This window comes from Centruroides vittatus, unplaced genomic scaffold, assembly GCF_030686945.1.
Source record: "Centruroides vittatus isolate TY-2023 unplaced genomic scaffold, ASM3068694v2 contig_1683, whole genome shotgun sequence".
Taxonomy (NCBI): Eukaryota; Metazoa; Arthropoda; class Arachnida; order Scorpiones; family Buthidae; genus Centruroides; species Centruroides vittatus.
This window is the reverse complement of record NW_027121024.1, coordinates 697590-716633: the sequence shown is the minus strand read 5'-3', so window position 1 is coordinate 716633 and position 19044 is coordinate 697590. Positions and strand designations below refer to the sequence as shown.

The window sequence follows — 19044 nt, the reverse complement described above, 5'->3', positions numbered from 1 at the left end:
TACAGGTTTATTCTAGAACGTTTACGTTATTATCATATTAAAGGAGAAAGAGAGGAGAAAATCATAATCATAAAAAATAAAATAAAATTCTGACTGCAGATTCTAAATTAATTCAGAGCTATATTAGTTACTAAACTGGTTCCACTGAGGAATAAAATAAATTGTTCTACTAACCTGGTTTTTCATTAAAATGTAAAGTGATTTTCACTACAGTATAAAGGACTTTCTCCCGTTCCTGAGGGAAGGAGAATTTTAAGAAGGAACAATGCTAAAATCGTAATTTCTGAAGAGGAAACGATGGTTTATTTTTAAGTATGTGTTATTGTTGTGAGTTTAATAGAGTGAATGCAAACATTTTAGGTTAATACCCCGGAGAAATTAAGGTGTAAATTCTGCAACTGACGAGATTATAGGAATTGCACTTTATTTGACTCTTTGTGGCTTATGCGCTGTTATTTTTAGATTTGAGCAATTAAAAGTATTCCTTCGGTCGAAAAAAATTAAAAAATAAATAAATAAATGAAAATTATCATATAATGGTTTCAAACCTGCAACTGTGAAGTGGTTTTTGTAGAAGCAATAAAGGAGAAACAGTTTAATAATAAAAAAAATAAACACTTTTGAACGATAAAAAGTACAGTTTTAATTTTAAAAAATAACAAAAGTGCATTAAAGTATAAATTAAAAATTAATTAATTATTTATTTTTCCTACTACGTGTATTCAAATAATTTCTTTTAAAAAATATTTTAATTTCTCACTTTATTTCTCCTTTAAGAATTATGCAAATATGGCGAGAAGTTATTTATATTTATTTTTTTTAAATTAATTTAATTATAGAAATTAAGTCCACTTAATTCAAAATTTAATTTTTACTTCAATTATAAATTCAAAATATTATTATTATTTTTATTGGAAAGGAAAATAATAACAACAATAAAATCTAAGTAAAGCTTTTGTAAGAAAGGCTTCTACATTAGTTTACATTGATTATTTTCTACTTTAAAATTTTTTTATAAAAAATAAAAAAATAAATCAATATGTAGTGAGTGAAATTATAGTTAAAGTTTGCATAATAATTTATGATCAGAGAAAATAAATTCTGCACAAAAAATATTTTTTCTGCTTAACATATACCTTAACGAGAATTTTAATACGTAGACCTATTAATGAATTGTTCGTAGCCAAGGAAAATACATTAATTATTGAAATTGTTCTTCAAGATTATACTTATCACCAACGAGCTAAACTATTAACATAAACATTATAAACGATTTTTATGAAAAAAAAGAAAGGCTATATCCTAACAATTGCAACTTACTACTTAACAACTCCCTCAGCTTGTTTTATTGCACGTTCAATCACTATAATGAACGAACAACTCAAGTGCATTCCCTTTCTCGATTTTTAAAAGCCAAAGTCTTGACAATTCTTCTATCTACAATTTAATTATTTTCAGATAAAAATAAAAATATAATTTTAAAAAATAAAAATAAAATACTCAAATACTGTGTATCTAATAACGATGTTTACAATTTCCCAAACTTATTAAAGTTTTAATAATGTTGATTTTTAAACATGTTGCTTTTAATGTTTACTTGTGTCCTTGTTTATGAATTAAATACATATATATTCCTGGAATACAAACAAACAAATAAATAATATATTTATTTAACTAATATACTTCTTCCTGCTTCAATTAAACTTTTAATATCCTCATATTCAGTTTTAAAAATTAATTTATTTGTGTATTCGAAAGAAAAAATAATTATTGTTTAGTTCCCAGAAGCAATTATTATTTAAAAATAAAAATAAATAAGAAGAGAATAATGTTAAAATGTTAAAAATTCTAGAAAATTATGCAGAATTTTCTAGAATTTTTCTACAATTTTTCAGAAATTCCAGAAAATAAACTTTTTACAAAACAATTCCTTGAAAGAAAATATTCAAAAATAACTTCAAAAATGACATTATTTGTGAAATTTTAATAAAATTAATTTAAAATAAAATAAAAACTTAAAGGATTTAATTTCACGAAAATTCGTTCCTAATTACTTATTTAAGATTTAGAATTTAGAGATATAGTTTCAATAAAGGATTTAAATCCTAGTAAATACTTAAGAATTCTAGAGAAATTTTTCTGGAATTTTTCATTACACGAAAAGTTCTGAGAATTTTGTAAAAATTTTTCCAGAAAATTTTCTGGAAGTTATGAAACTCAATCAATTTTATAACTTTATTTCTCCCCTTTTTTATTTGTAAAATTTTATAAAATTAACTTAAATTGATTTTTCTAAATATTGTCGAGAATTTTTTTTCTATTTTCAATTGATTTTTTTAAACTGAATTTTTGAACATTTTCCAGAAATATTTGTTACTTTTGAAACTGATCGTTTTCTAGTTTTTTTTTCTGTATTTTTGTAATAGAACATTTTGTTTATTTTTAAAACTGAACAATTTTCTAGAAAATATTTTCTGTAATCGGGCAACTTACGTAACAATCATTCATTGTTGAAAGAAAATAGATTAATTTAGAATGTATATACTCCATTTTGTCAAGTTAAATTAATGAGGGTATTCTTTTATGAATACGTCACAAAAGGAATGCCAAAAACGAAATTCAAAAATGAGAGAAAACTTTTACGTTTTAATTACATTCTACAAAATGTTACGCCGGCATCAATTAATATTAAACGAATCAGACGTTTACAGAATCCTGATTAGTGATTACAGCATCATAAACTTATCTAAAATTTAAAACAACGCTTAGTTTATGGCCGTTGCAGATATCCAGACAAATGTCATTCCACCAATCAGCTTATTCACTCATTTAATTTCGAGGTTGACTGGAGATTATTGGCCCGGTTACGGGGCATTACGTCACAACAACGTGATGACATTGGAGTTATTGATCATCGGTTTGTAGCGGTGGACACGTGGCGTGACCTTAAGAGTCGATCCTTCAATATAAAAGGGGGAACTTCCCCGCAGAACTTCTTCCTACCAATCTGCTATATCCGTGAAGAAGAAAAGATTGCTGCCAATAAAGTTTCCTGTCGAAAAGTGAGATTTGACGGGTCAGTTGAAAACTAAGGAAGAAATTCACTGTTTTTCCATGTGAAAAGAAAGAAAATATATATATATATATAACATATCTTCGAACTTTCATCTAACGAATAAAACTGTTTGGACTTCTACCAGAATATATAGAATCTTTATGATCCATTGATTCATTGATGAACCTTATGGATATATAAAGAACGAAAGAAAGAAAAAAATTTATACATTGTTCATTGTAGAGAAACTAGAAACCATTAATCTTTCAAGGTTGATATGGCAATTCTCTTTAAATATTTTAAACTGATAATCTCTAAAATACTGTTCCTGAAAACCGTTCAAAAATTAAACAAGTGGAAAATGCAACGAGATCAAAGTATTTAGTATCATTAATTATAGTTGAAAATAACAATTGGTTATAGAATTTGTCTTCTCTAAAATCGATTAGTTGGAAAAAGATTTATTATTGTTACCAACCAATTGTTTAAAATGTTCATTACATATGTACCGTTACGCATTGTTACGTCAAAATGAAACTTTTAAACATTATTAAGCGTCGTTTTGTATTGTAAAAGTTTTGCCGTCCTGTAATTTATTTATTAAGTAAAAGTTTAAAATGTTTATAAAATATTCGATAAAATTTGACCATTTCATCAAATTATAAATAGAACCGCTTAATAAATAATTCAGTTTGATTTATACTCACAGCCAACTTTCCTATGTCAATAGCACTTTCTAATATTTCAAAGAGCCCCTGCTAACATTTCAGAATACTTCACTGCCTTATTTTTAAGGATTCTAGTATTTCTATTTATAGGTCTTTACTCTCTTACGTACGCATAAATTATCATTTACAAATCTGTGGAGTGTTTTAAAATATCGTAAAAAGTATTATGACCTTCGTAATGATTAAATCAAGTAAATTTAATAAACCCCTAAAAATTCTTAAAATATTGCTCAAATTTAAAACATTCCCACTCGAAGGTCCTACGAGTTAATGGCTTTTCTAACGTAGTGTAGACTTTATTACATTACATTTTTCTCTTCCTTCTAAATGTAATAGCTTTCATAATATCTAAAAGATCCATTTATATATATATATTTTTAAAATATAAAGTCAAAATGAATCAACAGAATTAAGCATAAATTATTTTTTAAAAAATAGTTTTAAAAAAAAAGAAAAAAAATGGTACTAGTTTACACAAACAAATTCATTAAAACATTCTTTCAAAATCTCGATATCTTCATAAATTTCTCAATTATAAAAAAATATTTTTTCTACTAATATAATTGAGCAATTTATGACAAGAATAAAAAAAGTTAATTATTGAAACCGATCAATTTAAAAATATTAATTTATTCTACAATGAAACTGATTTATTTCTACAATGAAATCGATATGGAGATTTTTTAATTTTCCATAGAGCCACGTAGATAAAATTCGAAAAAACTACATTCTAATTATAATTTAAAATATTCTGTGTATTTATACTATATCATAATTAATTATAGAAATATTATTACTCAATATACTCAATTACAGAAAGCAGAATTCATATTTTTTTAAATTTTAATTATAATTTAAAAATATTTATCTGCACCATAATTATAGAAAAATATATTTTTCTATAATCCTGTAGGTTACTACAACGATAAAAAAAATAAATTATTGAAATTCAGGAATATTAATTTATTCTAGAATGAAATCGAGGATTTTTAATTTTCCATAGAACCACGTGGACAGAATCTACATATTTAATTATAATTTAAAATACTTTGTGTATTTATACGTCATCATAATTAATTTTTTATGATTTAATTTTTTTTTAAATTAAGAAAAATTAGTGGATTAACCATCGAGAACAGAACTAAACCCTTACAAACAATGAGAAATCCCTGGTAAGAAATTTGAATAACGATACATTGAGGTGTATTTATAAATATATTTATTTTTTCCTCCTTCTTAAGAACCATAGAAATGCAGAATAAATCCAGAAAATATCCCAGTTTCAGCTACTTCCATCTATCTGAAAGGAAAATACCATCGAGTTTATTTCGAGCCGAAACAGATCCCTCGATCGCAACTGGGAATTCTGCAGTCACCATTTTTCATTCTAGCTTTTGTGAAATATGTTCTGTCAGTAAAGAACTACGAAAAGCGATAGAGTAATATCACCAATCTATATTTACAGTTTACATCCGGGTTTATACGTCAGTAACCAATATTTTCATATTTTTTCACTACGCCAATTTAAATATTTCTATATTAAATCGTGTGTTATAAACCCAAAAAACTTATTAAACTCTGTGTCAACCTTCTACTTTGATGAATAACCCCACCCAAAAAAAAACCTCAGAAAAAATAAATAAATAACAAGTCGTTCCTTTTCACTAACGTTAGTGGCGCTGCGATCGGCTTTATACACGATTTAGTGTTGCCAATTCTATCGAATGATTTCTATGAAATTTTTGCTATTTTGGGTTATTGATAAAAATGTTTCTCGTGCAATTTGTCTTTATTTTATTTTATTTTTTTTTTTTTCATTTCCATGATCAATGTTTGCATTGACGTTTATGGGGTTTATTTCTGTTCGGTATTTTTAGAATAATTTATGGAATTTTTTTTTTTTTCCAGATAAATCCAGAATACTTTATCTAGAATTTCTTCGCCCGTTGATAAAGGTATTTTGTTCTCATTTTGGGGGTGGTGATCAGTTAATGATTGTTTTGTGCCGTTGATGAATGTTTTCATGCGTGTTCCTGATATCGCTTTGTTAATCTTTAATGTTCCTCCCTCTTTATAAATGTTTCGCTATTATTTATGAACATAAATTATGAGATATTATGTGACATTTTGAATTTTCCATATCGTTAAATGCATGATGAAAAATGGTTTCCTTTCAAGCTTCGTTACCAGTTTCTTGTTTGAGGTTCATCATGGGTATCACATTTAAATAATTAAAATCCTTATATACCATCAGAGAACAACGGCACTTTGAAGCATTGATACTAGCGATAATAATCCAGAAATAAATTTACTTCGTGGCATTAATATGAGTGGAAATTTCAAGAGACCCTCAAAATAGCGAAAACATATATTTAGAAGTGTTTAATATATTAACCACCTGGATAATTTAAATCTGTGTTACAGGACTGAAACCCTCTCTATAACGTTTGTATCCTTGTTAAATTTACGTTAAATCAACGGAGCTTCAATATACAGTAACTGGAAACTGCAGTAAAGCATTAGAACCCGTAAATAGCATTAATAATCTGATGAAAATTGTGTTAAAGTAATGGAAACCCGTACAGAAAGTTAGCAAACAAGATAAAAATTGCACTTAAATCTTGAAATCTTCTATATAGCGTTAACAATTTAGTAGAAATAGCATTAAGAAAATTGATAGAAGTTGCTCCGAAAAGATGAAATTACTTATATAATGCGAAATATCTGCATTAAATCTCCAAAAATTGGATATAATGTTAAAAAAGTTTAATATTTTCTTCATAAAAACATAAATTTGTTGAGTTGGCATATTAAAAACACTGGCGTAAAACCAAGGAAACCAGAAAGTACAACAAAGGAACAGAACCACTTTATAGCAATAATCTCAAGAAAACCGTGTTAAAATAATAATAAAATTATATGAAGGTTAGAAAACTACTTAAAAAGTGCATTTAAAATTTGAAATCTTCGATATAACGTTAACGACAGAAATAGCGCTAACAAAAGCTTCGCTTATTCGAAAAGAGTTGAAATTTTCCTTGTAATGAAAGGTACGATAAATCATCAAAACCTCGATATAACGTCAAAGAAATCTTACTGTTTTCTTCATAAATGCATAAATTTGTTGCATTGGCACGTTAAGAAAATAATAATCTAAAGAAAATATTCGATTCTAATGTAACTTAATATAAACATGTATCTTAAATACTTCACTCACTCTTTAAGGATCTGGGTTTGTGTCAATAATTTTCATTCTAAGTGACATTTTGACAATAAAATGGCATTTTATGAAAGTAATGTTTATTTCTAATCACGTTGAAGAGCGAGTTGGAGATCGGCTCGATCGATACATTTTAAAAATTCATTGAAATCAGTCTTAAGTAAATATTTGTCGTCCAGGAATTTATTTTAGAAATTAAAAATGAAGATACGTTTCATTCATAGTTTAGAAAGAGGCGAGAGTATTCTTCTACCATTTTATATATTATGGAAAGTGAATTTTCGAACATCGAGGAATTTTTATTAAAATTACTCGATGATAGCATTAACAGAATTATATTGGGTGCCACAATGGTATCAGGCATAAATATGGGGTTCTATGAGGATATTTACCGTAATTTGCTTGAAGCAGATTAAATTAAGATCGAAAATAGTTAATAATAATCATTCTATTGTTTATACCACGTGAAGATTATGATTATATCGAGAAATAGATCGTGAGACATTGAATATATCATCACGAGTCCATTTTTAGCCCATTGGTTAAAATTAACAGCTAATAGTTGCTCGTGGGTTCGGACCTCACCAATGGAGCTGCCCCTTGTAGTTTTCTGGGTTTTCTTCACGTGTCTAACTAACATCCTGTAGATCTGGGAGGTATCATCCCTTGCAGATTGCCCATGTGTTGTTTTCTCTTTCTCCAAGAATTTATCATTTCATCAGGAATTGCAGAAGGAGTGTTATGTTACAAGTGGAATGCATAAATATTGCATCATAGCAACAAGAGTAAGGAGTGTTGTAACACAAGCTCCAAAGATAAAGAGTGCTGCATCACAATGAGAAATAAAGAATGAGAAGAGCTGAGCAGAAATAAGCATGAGTGGTCCATCTGTAATCATCAAGCAGAAATACTGGTTTAATTTCATTAGAAATTTATTATTATTCGAACTTCTGGGCTTCTGAAGAGAAATGTTTTTAAAATATGCATAGGGTTGCTTGATACTTATTATGCTGTATAAATGTAAAGTTTCGTATAATAAGAGTCATTTCTAGCTACATAAATTGTTAATTTTTAGAACTGTTGATTATTTTTCTCATTCCAGACTAATTTAATTGTCTGAAAATAAGAAAAAGCAATAAAAACCTGTCTGGAAAATTGTCGTTTTCCTTATTAACAAGTTTAAAATTGTTAATAATATCAGAATGCAGAAGAATTTAGAATATAATTTGTAACTTTAAAGGTTTTAGCTCAGGTTAATATATAAGTTTGCAATGTAAATTAACGAAATTACAAATTTAAAATGCTGAAATTACAAATCTCACCAGCAAAAATGGCGTTTAAGCTTGTTAGAAGATAACTTTTCAGCAATAGTTTTTCTACAGAAACAACAACAAAAAAAAACGAATTGCAAGTATCTTCAATTGGTTGCTAACTATAAACTTTTGATCCTTACAATCCAAAAATATATTTTTCATGTAAAAAAACACATTAAAATTTAACAGAAATCTTTAAAACATGCGATTATCTTTAGCAGGATTTAAGAAAGAAACAAGATATTCACATGACTAACCAGCGTTTTTTTCTTTCCAAAACTAGCAAACAAAATTGTACAAGAACTAATCTATGAAACTATAAAATCAATATAAAAAATATGTAGATATATATATATATATAATGTGAAAAGCAAAATTAAAAATTCATAACCACTTAGAATCAATTCTTTTTCTTCTTATCATAAATTCTAATCTCGAAATAAAAACCATAAAAATTCTCAATATTTAAGAAAGACTAAAGTAGGAATAACCGTAAATCCGATCAAATAAATGCCTTCTTCAGAGATGTAGAAAAAAGGATTTTAAATTCTATTCTTTCTTTCCAGGTAGTTGAATTTTTTGACTTTTTTCCCTTCTTTTCTTTCACATTACTCGGCCATTACCTGTCCTTTTGTCTCACCATTAAGCCAAGTTGAATGTTGCAACGACAATCTGTTTACAACGAAACCTTTGATGGAGCATCCAAGAATGCAATCTTCTTATAGAATGAGAGAAATAGCCAATTTAGTACTAAATCTGTATTCCATAATGCACGCATATAAGTTCCTTCTTTTACTTGAAGCACTGAAAGATCCCAAATGTCTAAAGGAATATTCCCTGCCTCAGCCTTTAAATATAAAAAGTTCAAGCGACTATGTTTTCTTTAAAACATAGTTTTTACACAAGTATCCCCAGAAGAACACCCCTTTTTTAACATAAACTTCGTTACAATGAATTCTTTTATTGTTCCTCTTTGAAGTTCCAAATGGGTTGAAGTCTTTGTAGTTGAATTACGTTCCCGGTTTATCCACTTTTATAATTACTTATTGATAGATTTATATGACTCTTCCACGTTTGTTGACAAATTGTAATCCCTTTGCCATTGTAAAAAGGTATTATGTGGTCATTTTGGTCCATAAAAGTAATGGTTTTCTTTAATTAAACGTTGTTCGGATCGTTCTTCAAGTGGAACTTTCATCCTGATGATCCAGCGATGGATAATTTTCTCGTTTTCTGGTGATACATCGGAATTTTTCTAATCTTCACTGTTATTTCTGAAGATTGTAACGTGTATGTGCACACTTCCAAGGGCATAACCCCGAGTTAAAATGTTAAGTTGTTCTTCAAAAAGAAAATTTAAACAACAACTTTACAATCCGTATTGGAAAAGGAAATTTTACCTAATTTCTTTCTTATTATATAGCTAATCCGTAAAGAAAATTATGATGTATTATGATAAAATAGGTTTTAATGCGGTTTTTTTGCGGTAGAGATGCCACACCTCTAAAAAAACCGCATTAAAACCTATTTTAAAAACCACAAAAACAAAAGGTAAGTATTAGAAGACCAAAAATAAAGCCATAAAAACTTTTAAACGGTATAAATAAGAGATTAAACTATTTTTAAATCGAAAAAATAAGCAGAGATTACCAGAAGCTGGATGAAGCAACTGAGTATTCGAAACATTAATAAAGATGTAAAGTATATAAATACGGCGTTTTTAAACTAAATTTTTGGAATTTATAACATAAAACATATCGCTGCAATTACTAAAATCTTTAATTCATGTTTTAAACATAGAAAATTTAAAATTAAAATGCCCAAAAATGGAGATTTTTACATTAAAAGTATATAAGAAAAATAATTTGAAGTTTTCAAAAGATTTCGTTTAATTAAATTATTAAATATGCCGTGACGTATACATTTTTATAAAAACAAAGTCCCAGAATTATTATTATATTCATTCAGTTGAAAAATATTCATCATTCTGTTGTACGCGTTCGAGAAAACATTATTTCAATTATCGATGGTGTAGCGCGTATACAACTTTATCAATGTACTCTGCACGAAATAATTCAATATTAATGTATGTATACGGTCGTTGTACACATATTTCGTGACAGTAACTAACATTCTTTACCCCCGTTTTTTTCATGTCGTCTTCATCATCACAAATTGTTATGTTAAAAAAATTGGAATTACTGTAATTCTCTCTCGTTTCTCCTTTTTTCCGGAATTTGTATTGTGTAAATAGTAATTTTCATTGGAAATCTTTTGAAAGTTTCAATAGGTTATCCTTATAGTGAATGGTAATTTCAGACCAAATCTATTTTCCATAATGCACGAGTGTCTTGTATGTGAAAGATTCCAAATGGCCGAAGAATTGTTCCATCCCTTGTTGTAGAGACATTAAGTGGCTGTGAATTTTTTAAACAGTTTATACACAATGTCCCCCTGCAAAATATGTTTTAACAAAAAACTTCTTTAAAATGTTCTCGTATTGGTCCAGTGCAATGTTTGCTTGTCCTTAAGAATTGAAAGGTTAATGGTGGAAGAAATGTTTTATCTCTTAATACGTAAGTTTAAGTGGTTCTGGCTTCTTTAAAGTTACATTTTACATAATTCTCTCTGCAAAAGTATGTTTTAACATAAAGAACTTCGAAAAACTTGGTATTAGTCAAGTTGCAATGGGTACTTTTATTGTTTACTTTAAAACTTCAGAGGAGTATCTGCAAATCAAAATTCTAATGTTAGCTTGGACCCTTTTTATTGTTACTTCAGAAGTTTATCTGGTTTTTTTTAATTCTTAAGAAAGAAGCAATTGTAATTAATGTGTACAAGTACAAGAACTTGAGGAAATTGAACACGTTCTCAAGTTTTTTGTGAAGCATTCTTCAAGTTTAAGAAAAAATCTTATTCTGCTTTTAAACATAGTTTAAATAAACTATAATTTAATTAATTCATGGAAATAACAGCATTTAATTTAAAAATACTAATTACAATCTCCAAAAAATTGCTGATTATGGAAGGAATTCAAGAAATAGTCCCAAAACTAATCCCAAATACAAAGGATAATTGAGCAAATAATCGAAGAATACAGGTGACAATTCTAAAGGGGCATCACTTCCAAATTGAACAATCAAAAACAATTGGAATTGGAGAATTATCGTGGGACTAAGAAAAGAATAAACGAAAAAAAAAATAATAATACAAGAAATGAAATGGAAGTAATACAACAATATTGTAAGAACCGAACAACCAGAGAAGACAGGAATGTAACTGGACCAGCAGGAGATGACAGTATACATTGCTAATTTACCATGATATGTTGCTGTTATTATGATACATAAACATCATGATAATGGTAAAATAACAATGGAAAAATTCGGTAAAACACAAGACAATCGGAGAAGTAAAAGGACAATATAGAAGTAACACCGAAACGTAGATAAAAGCAATTAGGTAAAAGGAACTTACGATAATTGATTAGGCTTGGAAAGTAGAGAGTAACTGAACAACATACAAAGAATAAGTGGATAATTCGAACAAATAAAATTCAATTTAAGAATAAATGGAATATTTCGAAAAACAGAACAATTCAGGAACAATTGGGTAAACAAGCACAATTCAGGAGTCAATAAATAAGCCAAGAAAATAACTACTCTTCAGGAGTAACTAGATAATTAAGGAAAATAAATCTCAATTCTGGAATAAATATTGAAAGTGGGGAATAGTTGCATAATTCAGGAATCAGAATTTGCGAAAACAAGAATTATTCAAGAGTCACTGGTCAAAAAACAAAGAATATTCAAGAACGGAGAATAATTGAGCAATCTAGGATTGTTGTTTTTATCCTAGATTTTCAGGGAATAGTTGGGAATATTTTCTTAAAAATTCGGCCAAAAGAAGAATTTGGAAAAGAATAGGACAAGCTGAAAAACAGTATAAATTAATGTAATTATATAGATAATGTGAGAGAACACGGAACATGAGAATGAAGTAAATGTTTAGTTGGGAAGGAGAGAATAAACTAGAACAAACACTTTGCAATTAATACTAAACCAGGACCTAACTTTGGAATTAAGTGAAGTTGGCATTTTTAGTGAATTTCCTCACGGAAATCTTCCTTCCTGCATCAACACTCATTACGTTGCAGTCGTTTGTTTGGCAAACAAACTCAGCAGAATTTTAACATTACCTAACAATTTCACACGCCGAAAGAATCGAGATCCCGCGTCGAACCATTAAAATCCGACTGACAAAATTAGAATTTAAAGTCGAGTCTTCCCCCCCCCAGTCGAAACGTAATTACGGTATGATCGACAAGGTGTAATCCCGTAATCCGGGATTATTTAACGTCTTAAATCCGGATTGCTGTAGAGATTAATTAAGAGAAAATCGCCACAAAACACGGCCATTATCCGCCGTTGCCCGTTTCTGACGCCCCGTAGACACAATAAATTTGTGGAGACAAGAGGAGGCACACCTCGCTGACGTGAGACCTGATCGATGACGTCATTACAGCGGATGACTTACCACCTTAAGGTTGTAGAAGAATGGCGATCAAAGCATCATCCGAATCCCCGCTGCGTTCGAAAGATGCTATATATATAGAGGAGTATATATTACGGCCACAGAAGCCGTAACGAGGTCAGTAGAGGGTAAAAAAACGAAAGCAAATCACCAAAAACTGTCACGACGAAAACAAAATAACATAAAAAAAATGGCCAAATTTAAACCTTTCACCAGCAAAAAGATCCATTCTTTAACTTGATCTCCAGTTCAATTTCCTGTGGAATTGCTACAAGATTCCAATTCTGTATATTTCTTTCAGATTTCATTTTTTTTCCTTTCTTACTTTATTTTTTCTTAACTTTTCCATTCAGGATCTTGGATAGAATTTTATTGATTTTTCGCTAGTTTTTAATGCGTTTCTAATATCCAAATTTTGCCATTTAAAAAAGTTTTTTAAAACGTTTTTTAAGAAGAAGAGGGGTTTAAAAAAAAAGAATATATACAGTAAAACTGCACACAATATAACTGTGAGAAGAAATTTCATAAAAATTTTGGATGGTAGAGAAAGTTGCGAGTATGCTGCTGCTTCTTTTGAAAATTACGGAGAATGACTGCTGATGCTGGATAGAAATCGTAAAACTTTCAATGCGTGATAGCAAACTATGTAAAATTTTTTTTTTCTTGTATATTAAAGATAAACTTTGCAACTTCGAACCAACCTATCTTTCACCAAGAAGAAAAATTCTTAAAATATCTTCTTCATACAAAATTTTATAAATTTGCATTTAAAAATATATAAAAATGTCTGTAAGGATCGCCTAAAAATCAATTATGAAATTGTCCTGTCAAAAGTTCTAAAAATCTCAGTTTAACAAACTCTTCGAGGAAGTTTAAAACAATAGTCTAAAGCCAATACGAAAAAAACAATTGCAGGTGCAAAGAAAGGAACAAACAGAAGAGTAATTGGAAAGACAAGTAAAACAGCAAGAAGAGGACTAAGTACAAAAGCAAAGGGCCGAGCAGAGAAACAGATAGAAGTGTAAGTAGAGCAACAAGGAGAGAACCAAGCGTAGGAGCAAGTAAAGAGGCAAGCAGAAGAGCAACCAGAAAAATAATTATGGGCCAAGTAGATCAACAAGTAGAGGATCTAGCGCAGTAGAGCAATCAGAGAAACAGCAGAAGTCAAAGTAGCGGAGCAAAGAAAGGAGCAAGTACAGGGGTAAATAGAAAAATGAGTTTGGGGCAAAATAGGACAAGTAGAAGATCTAGCAAAGTAGAGCAGCAAGTGAAAGACAAGAATACGAGTAAGTAGAGGGGCAAGTAGAGAAACGAATAGAAATGAAACTAGAGCAGCAAGGAGAAGACCAAGCATAGAAGCAAGTAGAGAGACAAGTGAAGGGGCAACTAGAAAAATAAGTTTGTGGCAAAATAGGACAATAAGTAGAGAATCTAGTACAGTAGAGCATAAAAAGACAAGAATAAGAGCAAGTACAGGGGGTAAAAAAGCAAGTGAAAGTACAGAAGCGAGTAAAAAAGAAACTTGTAAACGAAACAGAATAAAAATTCCAAGAATAAATATAAAAATATACATTAAATTTGATTTTTAAAACACATTTTTTGAAAAATTCGAAAAAAAGAAATTATTTTAATATTTATATAAACAAATTTAATATGAATATAAGAAACCGCATAAAAAGGTTTAAAATATAGTAGTGACTGGTTTGGAACTCCTAGAAAATACCAAATATTGGCTCTTATATTTTTATATGAAGTTGACATTTTTCAAAATTCTTTTAAAGAAAAGTAATAAGTCAACGAAAAAAAAAGTTTTAGAAGAAAGAAAAATTTTCGAACAGCTAAAAACATTCTTAAAAATTGCAAACAATAGTTGCTGAGTTGCTAGAAAATATCATAAAGACCGCAAGTAGTAGTGCTTCAATTGTTAGAGAAATTCATCAAAACTTCTGAAGGGCCTTTGAAGACCATCAGAAAAAATTCATTAAAGATATTTTCGGAACTACAATAAGGGACGATTGACGTTTAACGGGGGTCGTCCATGTTCGAATCAGTAAGAAAAGTAGAATTTAAACTTTCCTAATAATCTACAGACAATAAAATTTATAAAGGAGCTATCACGTGTCTTACAATAGACATGAGTAATAGCCTGTAATATAGGGCTTCAAATTCTTGCGATTACTCTTGAAAAATAAATTATACCATTCACATCATCATCCCCCTTTCATCAGATTATCTCGTCTAAAATCGCGTATTTTTGAAACACGATCTTTCTAAGTAGTGCAAATTGCGGAGCAAAAATTTCCAAGGTAATTCGAGAAGTCGTTTCTTTAAAAAGTCAATAGACGAAAGAGATTCGCTGAATTGGATTGTTCCTGTTTGGATCACTGTTAGAAATTTTGGATCCACTTTCCTAAAATCGCATCCGTTCTGTACGAGTTAGGATTCTAAATTAAAATCTGGTGTTAACTCCTGAAGAACTAAGAGGAATAAAGTAAACCTCTTTCATTCCTTCAGGAAAAAGAAAGGAGGAAAAAATATATATATACCAGAAACTGGAAAAAAAATATATCGAGTTTCTGAAGAAATTTATCTTTTTGGGGGCTATCTTTTGTGAATGGTTTAGTGTTGGAAAGATCTAGTGATTGAAGGAAGCATTGATAAGAAGTTTAGGTGATTTAGAAGGAAGAATTTGTTAAGGAAAAAAATATATACACAAGTAAATAGAAAGTTAAATAATCTTCTGGATATAAAAATATTACAAATTTAATTTAATTTCCAATTTATTTTTGTTTAATGAGCATTGAAGTTGAAGAGCTGAATACAGATTTGTACGTTATTGTATTAGAATAGGAGAGTTTTTCTGAAGAAATGGAAAGTGAAAACACTCATAAAACTTTCTCTTTCACTAAACTGATTACGACCCTCTAAAAATTTTTAAAATTCAACTTTGTAAAACTACTTTTAAGCTCTTCGTCTATTTAAGTCACTGGTTCGTGTCTTTTATAAGATAGGTTATTCCTCCATTGAAAGTAACATATTCCTTACACCAATTGAATAAACTGTTCGAAGCATATATATTTATATTTTAAAGAGTAACGTGTATCAATCTGGTTTATGTCAGTAAATTCCTGTATTGGTATGTATAACTTCACCACTGAACATCAATACCATGATGAAACCATTTTTTTGCATAACACTTGTGCTTATGTAAACTGATCTGTGTCATGTTTTAGGAATGGTTTGCCTTAAAACATGGTTCAGGTTAAGAGCATCTCCATAAAAATCTACTTTAAGATCTAATTTAATATTCAAGGTATTCTGTTCTTCAAACAGTAATTAAGTCCATTGATTATAAATATCTGTTCTCTAACAAACTTAGAATTTAAAAATTAGTCACTGTTTCACATGATTTCTCTTTAAGCGTTTAATTTAGGACACCGAAACAATTGTTTGAATTATTTAAAAGAAGATTAGTGAAGATCTTCTTTCAAATTAGTATATGGGAGAGGATTATTTTAATCCCTCTAATATATAAGAGAGACAAGATTCGGATGGCTCCTTGTAATTCTTCCAGTTGACTTGATAAAACTCCAAATTTATTTAGAAAAATTCTTCAATTCTAATTACATGAGTAAAATTCCTCCACGTCCACGCCCAAATCATCCACTACACGCACTTTAGGACAACACAAAATAGCTTATTAGGATAAAGGAAAGACATTAAGACAAGAAGATCTTTAATTTATGTACCAGAGGTAGCGTGCCATCTACTGCTAGACCAATTTAAAATTGAATCATGGCAAAAGATAAATAACTCGTCCTCTAGTTTAAGAAAAAAAAGAAAGGGGTAGTAAAGGTTATCAAACAAGGCATTTTCTCTAAGAATTTGATTGCATGCAATCCAAAATGGGCACGACTCCGTTTCTATTCCATCAAAAGAATAGAAAATTTCATTTAGCGGCACGCTAAAGTTGCATATAAAGAGTTTCATGAGGCAGGTTGGATGACTGCGATAAACCCCCGTTCATTGATCTATTTTTGTTTGTTGCATTAAAATCTATTGATGGAAGTCAATTACTGTTTGCTTGATCCTCCAGTTTTGAAAACGAAGGATTGAATTTCCAAATGGAGTTTCTCCCCTCTCTTCGGAGTGGAGGAGTTGAAAATTGTCTTTTATTCACCCCTTTCTTCTACTGCTTTAATATAATCCATCTTTTCCCTAGAAAACGTCCTAAAGTATATGTTTTTCAAGAATAAAAACACAAATAATTATTAAGTTCTCGGAAATCTACTCGGGTTACATGATCTTTACTGGTTTCTTAATGTATCTCTCATTTTTTACCGTTGTTTTTTCACTTCTTTCCTACTTTTAAAGATGAAAAATTAATCCTCGAAAATATTTTTTTAAAATGGCGTGGGTTATTATTTATAATTCTGAAAATTTATTTAAACCAAGTAAAATTGGTGGCTGTACCAAGGGAAAAAAACCTGAAATTTATAAAAAACTCGATGCAAAACAAACACCAGAAAATAAAATTAGCGAAACTAGAGAGCAAATTAGTGAAGAATTACAGGGAAAAAACACACAAGAATATAAAATTGATGATGCTAACAAAAATAAAAAATAAAAAATTTTTTGCTAAGAAAGCTCCAATTTAATACTTTTTTTAAAAAGTAAATTTGTTAAATATAAAATGTATATAAAATGAATTACATATATCAAACTTTAAAGTGTAAAATTTATATTTTAACACCGACAACAAACCAATAAATGGACAAAGAAAAAATCTATGGAGTTGGCAGCACTGATTCAATCGTTTTCTGGGTGGCAGCACTGATTCGATTTTTCAAAATCGTGGTGTTTGTAGTTTTTAAAAGCAGTTAAAAAAAGCAAAATGGCGTCACTCATTAATATTCTTCGCGTGAACAATTAATGGAAATGTGTGAAAAATGTTATTATCCCATTCTATGAATAGCGTGCGTGATTCTACACAAAACTATATTTAACCATTAATCATTCATTATAATATTTTTGTGCTTTTTTTTTGTTTCATTTTATTCCTTTCATTAATAATATTTTTATATACGAAAATGAGAAAGTTTCTTCCATTAATGCATCAATTACGTGGACGAAATGTCATTAATATTTATTAATATGAAATATGTACTCTGACAATATTCCACATCCAAAACACTACTTCAATTTTAAATGCAAGTAATATATGCCTTGCTTCCATGCTTTTTATGACTACAACCCTCTCTACTCTACTTTTAGACCATTAACTGAGTTTAAGAAACATTAAACATTAATAATTATCATCATTCTAAACTTTTTAACACTATAATCATACATTTAAACTGGTCCTCTCAGCATTTTGTATAAGAATTAAGTACAAAATGACTATTATCATTGCTATATTTAATTACATCAAATACAATAAGCCATTGTACAGTTTAAATTGTAATAACAGGTTATATAAGTGATAAAATCAACCTATAGCATGCATTAGAAAAATAATCTAGATTTTTATTATAAACAAATCACTTGTTTCTAGTGCATTTTTCTTATTTTCCAAGTCTTATACTGTGGCTTCAATAGATTAACTGAGCTAATCACAGTTCACTTTAACTGTATAAGGTAGGGTTTTGAATAAATTCTCTCAACGTATTTTTACATAATACTAGAGTCTATAAGACAGTAGTATTATAGACTAGTGTGTATTATTGTGTACATTATATAGTATATAAGACACTAATATTTAAAATATAAAATATAATATAATATTACATATTTTAAAATGCAGATCAGGTGTAAGAAAGCATTCTATCTTCCACATGCTTGGTAATACTACTGAATATCTGTATTCCTTTCACTATACTATCCCATTATATCTTTATAATTACATAAATGGCTTCATGATAACCAGACTGTGTAAACATTACCCAATAAATATTGTATTTTTATACTTTCTCATTCACACTACCCGTTAATACTCTATTGGGACCTTCTCTTTCTTTACTCCTCTTTATCATATCTTGAGTAGATTCTACATATGTTTGCTTAGAATAACCCATAATGACTTAGTACAGTCACTATTACTGTGTAGTGTATCAGAATTATCATTAACTTATTAGTTTATAAATTACTATATAACTTTATATGGTAAATATAAGCATAATTATTATTATTAGTTAT

The 19044-nt window shown here is 28.9% G+C and overlaps 1 protein-coding gene across 1 annotated transcript in view; it reads right to left on the bottom strand.

The window, feature by feature from the left end:
- Positions 1 to 19044, bottom strand: part of LOC136969016 (uncharacterized) — a 150173-nt gene that overhangs the window by 69817 nt on the left and 61312 nt on the right. The gene's annotated exons all lie outside the window — the stretch shown is intronic.